The 5,689-nt window shown below is 34.8% G+C and overlaps 1 pseudogene; it reads right to left on the reverse strand.

The window, feature by feature from the left end:
* Window positions 1-5,553: 5,553 nt before the first annotated feature.
* On the reverse strand, window positions 5,554-5,672 carry LOC120595304 (uncharacterized; annotated as a pseudogene).
* Window positions 5,673-5,689: the final 17 nt, after the last annotated feature.

The following is a 5,689-nucleotide window of genomic DNA, read 5'->3' on the forward strand; positions in this document are numbered from 1 at the left end:
GATTTTAATGCCTTATTATAGAGGCCACAGTGCACAGATAGTAAGTAGCTACTCTAGGCTATAAAGCCAATTCATAGCAAAGCCCATAAAACCAGTAGACTTTCCAATTCCCAGGTTACTGTCTGGGACCTTAAATACCCTCCTAATTATCCTTAGACAGCTGAAAGAAAGAAAGAAAGAAAGAAAGAAAGAAAGAAAGAAAGAAAGAAAGAAAGAAAGAAAGAAAGAAAGAAAAAGAAAGAGAGAAAGAGAGAAAGAGAGAAAGAAAGAGAGAAAGAAAGAGAGAGAGAAAGAAAAAGAAACCTAGTTAGATCTTGATTTTCCAAAGTAATATTAATTTTGTCCTCTTATAAGATGTCTACCAAACCTGAGGCTTATGCAGAAGAAAAAACCTATTGTGATGCTTCTTGAGACTGACAAATTGGGATACTTCATTTTTAGAGAGACCTGGAACTTTCGCTTCTGGAATCATATGCTTCATACCACAATGTTTTATAACTATATTCTTATTTCTGTAAACAATTAGTCATTATTTGTGACATTATGAAAATAGCACAATGCTATTTTATATTTTGTAGCTGACAGGAAAAAATGTTACTAGTTGACTACCAGTTTCTAATTTTTTCATTCTTAAAAGAAGCCTTAGCTATTAATTCTTATTTTCATGCTGCTACCTGGATGAAATATTTTAATAGCCAACTTTACATTTAAATAGCTTTTTTCAGAAATGAATTTATTCACTTGACTCGCTATACACAGTCAAATTACATAGTATAATAGAGTAGTTTTCTTTACATTTAGGAAAAAAAAGTGTCAGTTTTGACCACATAGATCTTTAACCATCAAGTCGTTTGGGAATTTGCAATGTCACATACATTTCAGCAAGGCGTGCAAACAGTCTCTCAGGATTTTAAACACTCCTGGTTATGAAAACAAATTTTCATCTTTATTTTTCCAAGCTGTCTCCTTACATATAGCACTTCAGAAAACTCACCATTACTGGTTTTACTGCCTGATTGCTTAAGAGTTAATTGGTTCAGCACCTGGGCAGGAAGCTATTTTGGCAGAAACTCTGTTTTCTTCAAGTTCTAGCCATAAAATTCTGGATAGTGAATTGTAATCAGGCACTCCGTTTTTACTACAGAGCACACAAGAATACTAATGTGTTAGCTGAAAGAATTGCAGAACACTCATTTGGAATATGGAAATAGTTTCTTGGTTATAACTTGGCATTAAAGGAACACATTTCTTACTGGAATTTGAGTCTAAATTTTCTATACTTATTTTAAAACCCATCAGTTAATCTTCTATACTTTCTTCTTAACACAAGTTCTCCCTGAATGTATTTTTTCATACTATTAGATAAGAGAGGGACTTGATGCCTTAAGCTTTGTCTCTCTCTCTCTAATTTTCCTAACTTGTTAAATTGGAAATGGGAGGGTGAGAAAATTGATCAGTATATTTTAAATAAGGCCACCCCTGACAGATTTCATACCTATGTTCTCAGCACTTTAAGTCTGTCACATCTTTTATACAATCTCTGCATTAATTTATGATAGTAAAAAATTTGTAAGATGATAGTGTTCACAGCACACTTCTCCCTATCCCCAATCTGGCGAAGAGAAGTCTAATTGTTAGCCTAATAATTTGTGTGGGAGGAGCCTCAGGGGTGCAGGAAGGGGATAGGAGAGGCATGGAGATTTAGTAAGTGTTATTGAGGACTATGAATTGAGATCCTCATTACGGTTTTCTAGAAATATAGCAAAAAATGGAATTCCTTTTAAATTACTTTTGGCTCTTGAACTGTGTTTCTTGAATGCGTTACAGCTCCAAGACTGAACCATGTGGGGCCAGGTTTCATTAGGCTTACATGTTTGTTTTAACAAAAGACAACCTCTTACATGTACTTAGCTTTCCCATAATTCTTTGTCCCCGCAAGCCCTTCTACTCTTGTTCTATAAGAATAGAGCGGTGGCAGTTTGCACTATAAGAATTCTGCAGAGCTCTTCGTGTTTAACTTAGCTCCAACAGAAGCACATGTTTTCCTAGTTTATTTAAAAGAATATTACTCTTACCTTTGAAGTCCCCTGTATGCTGCTTTCTAATCTCATTGCCTTCTCTTTTCTTTCATGGGTGAGCATGATTGTAAACTGTGTTTTTCAGTCTTTGCTTTTCTTTATAATTTTACCACATTTTGTGTTTCCAAACAATATATTTAATTTTGCACATTTTAGAACTTTAAATAAGTAAATCGTACTGAATATGTCCTTCTGTGATGTGTTTTTTTCTACTCAACATTATATTCTTATGATATGTCCACTGTTTCTCGTAGCTGAAATTCATCCACCTTCACTAATGTAAATATTCTTCTATGTGAATATACTAAAATATATTTATTATCGTTTCTACTGTTTATGAGTTTTCATGTAAAAGGGTATATAGGAGGTAAATATTCTGACACCTTGCATGACTAAAAAAATCTTTATTTTCTCTTAGCCTGATTGGTATTTGATTGGGCATAGAATTTTAAGTTGGAAATAATTTGTTCTCGGAATTTTGACAGCATTGCCATAATCTCTTTAACTTCCAGTGATGCTATAAAGAATTCTGATACCATGCAATTTCTTCATCCTTTGTAGAAAACCTATATTAACTGCTGAAAAGCTTTAGGATAATACCTTTGGTAAAAAGGTTCTGAAATTTCACAATGATGTGTTTGGATGGGTTTATTTTCATCCACTGTGATGCACTATTGGAATATGGACACTCACATCTTTTAGTTTCAGGAAACTTTCTTGAATGGTTTCTTCACTGATTCCTTCCCTTCTGTTTTTTCCTTCAGACACGCCTATCATTTGGATGTAGGATTTTCTAGTATAGAAAATTGCTTTCTCTTTTCTTTGCTATTTTTAAATCTTTTAATATTTTCTATATACTTTTTGTGAGATTTTTCTTAACATTTTCTACAAATCTTTTATTGAGTTTGTCACTTATACTACTATGTTGTTAATTTCCAAGATTTCTTTTCTTGTTCTCTGAATGTTTCTTTTTAAATGCAGTGCCTTGTTCTTGTTTCATACTTCTCACATCTTTTTTTTTTTTTATCTTTTTGATAATAATTATAATAGAATTTTTCCTTTTCTCTACATAGTCTTTATTTCCTCCTAGTTGCTTCTGTCCTGGCCCTTACTTTAAAGCTGGAGGTCTCTCCCAGGTGTTGGTTGATTATTTATATAAAATAAGAATAGGGCCCCAAAAGTCCGATTGGAAACTTTGTGCTCATGAGTGGGTCTCACTGACAGACTTCACTGCAGGGTGACTGTGTTGTTTCTTTGGGGACTCTGATGTCATATCTTTAGGTCTTCTTCTCTTGAGATGGTTAGATTCGCCAGGGAAGACTATTCTAGTCTCCAGTCTAGAGCCTATATACCTGGTTGCCAGCATCCTGGGAGGCAATACAGAAAGAGAGTGAGAATTTCAACATTCAGTGTGTAAAATTTTTTTAATCTCCCTGTTTTTTTTTTTTTTATTATTCAGTATTATCTGCTCTTAACTATGCCTAGTGTTTCTCTGTTCAGAATTTCTCTTTTACCTTCTCCAGATAATAAAATTGCTGCCTACTGTAGACGTGAAGGAGGAGAGAGGAACTAATCACTTTTTAAGTGGGCATTCAGACAATCCTCCAGTTTTTGTCCCCACTCCCTTGTCATTTTCCAGATGTATCTGGTGTCCCCATTTCTTGAGTTTTTTGGGGTGTTCTACAGTGTAAATTGGATTGAGTCATGGATTTCTCATCTGGCTTAGACCTTTCCCAGGTCAATCACCTATCATGCATCTGTTTTCTAATTTACAGATTTTTGTTGGTCTTACCTGGCAGCTTGCCTTACCCCCTCTTCCTCCTCCTCCTCTTTCTCTTTCTCCTTTTTCCCCTCTTCCTCCTTTTTCCTTTCTTCTCTTTCTCCTCCTTCTAGATTAAAAGACAAAATAATCATTAAAAAGGAGGTTTCATGGAGGGGAGGGTAATGGGTATTTGATTACACTAGATTTAAGAGCATATAATCACATATTGCTTTAGAGTTCTGGATTTAGAAGGTTGAATGGTGATAATATAGTAATTGGTGATTTTGTTTTTTTTACTTTCGATGATACCGATTAGAAAAGGCAAAAAGAAGGGTGACGAATAAATAAACTGGAATCTAACAAATAAGCAAAAACCAAAATTTATTGTTCTAAGCAATGTTTGTTTGTTTGTTTGTTTGTTTTTAACATAAACAGAAAAACAAATGAAACAAAGATTCTATCTTAGGCATTTAGCACAAAGAATCGTATCCATTTTTCAGTTTTCAAATTCTAAAGAAAGAATTTAGAGGAGGATACTGTCCCAAGAGTCAAAGGAAAAAAACCTGCAGAATTTCAATTGAGGAGCGAAGTGGGTGGAAGTAGAGTAAACTCTGTAGTTGAAAAGCAGTTCTGGATAAAAGAATAAGAAAATTCTCTAGGGATCAAATCAGCTCTGGGCCAAGTTTTAATCTCTATTCTTTTCCAAGTTGAGAAGTTCCCTGTTGCACATGTGCGTTAGATGTCAGAATTGAAATACTTTCTTTGCCTGCCAAATTGCTGCCTGCTTGATTTTAATGATCAAGCTATAGAGAAGCTTCAGTTATAGTGGTTTTAAAAGAAAAAATGGAAAACCAGTAAGGAGATTTGCTAAGCAACAAGGGAGTCAGGAAGGGAAAGTTATTTTAACCTAACAGTCGATAGAAAACAAACCGTATACCTTGGTTTTTGGCTAGTTTACAGCTGGTGAAAGGATCTGGAATATTGTTGAAACAATGGAAGGTGATGTGTTGGGAAGCCTGAAGTGAGTGAAGTACTCAAGGAACTTAGGGTCTTTCTCATGAATATGCTTTTCTCTGATTCCTGCCAGGGGTGAAGATGTGGCCTTTACTTTTAGTTCACTAGGTGTCTGCGCCACCTTGGTGAACCAGGTGACAATACTGTCTCTGAGGTACCCATGGCTGTCCAAACGTGATGCAAGAATGGAAAGATCTCAGCAATTTAGAATTTAGTACCTCGAATGGGAAACGGGGTTCAGAATCTCTTAAACTGATGCCTTGTACTGTCACCTAACTCTATGATAACCTATGATGCCTTGTACTGTCACCTAACTCATAGATAACCTTCTATGGTTTCAGCCATGCTTTCTTATCGAGATTACCAGAAGCTTGAGGCATAAGTCATTCTTATAATTAATCTACACAATTGTTCATTGAGAATATATGATATTTTAGTCCCTTTGCTAGTGGAAGAATTTCACGTACAGTCAAAGAATTTTAGTACAGTCAAAGAGCTTAGACTATAATTTTTGTGTTTTATCATTTATAAATGTGTTTTTGTACATATTAACTATTATTAACTTATTTAACCTTTAATAATAGTTATTTTTATTTTTATTTTTAATTTATTTTATTTTTTTAGGTGAGGCAACCCTTGGTTGACCTCACAGATTGCAAGGAACTTGTCCGCTTACAATCTCTTATTTTTTATTTTTTATAGCTACAGCACCTGGTCTTCCTAGGTGGTCTCCCATCCAAGTACTAACCAGGCCTGACCCTGCTTAGCTTCCAAGATCAGATAGGATCAGGCTTGTTCAGGGTGGCATGGCCATAGACTAAAAACAGCTATGATA

The sequence above is a fragment of the Pteropus medius genome, unplaced genomic scaffold, assembly GCF_902729225.1.
Source record: "Pteropus medius unplaced genomic scaffold, Ma_sr-lr_union100, whole genome shotgun sequence".
Classification (NCBI taxonomy): Eukaryota; Metazoa; Chordata; class Mammalia; order Chiroptera; family Pteropodidae; genus Pteropus; species Pteropus medius.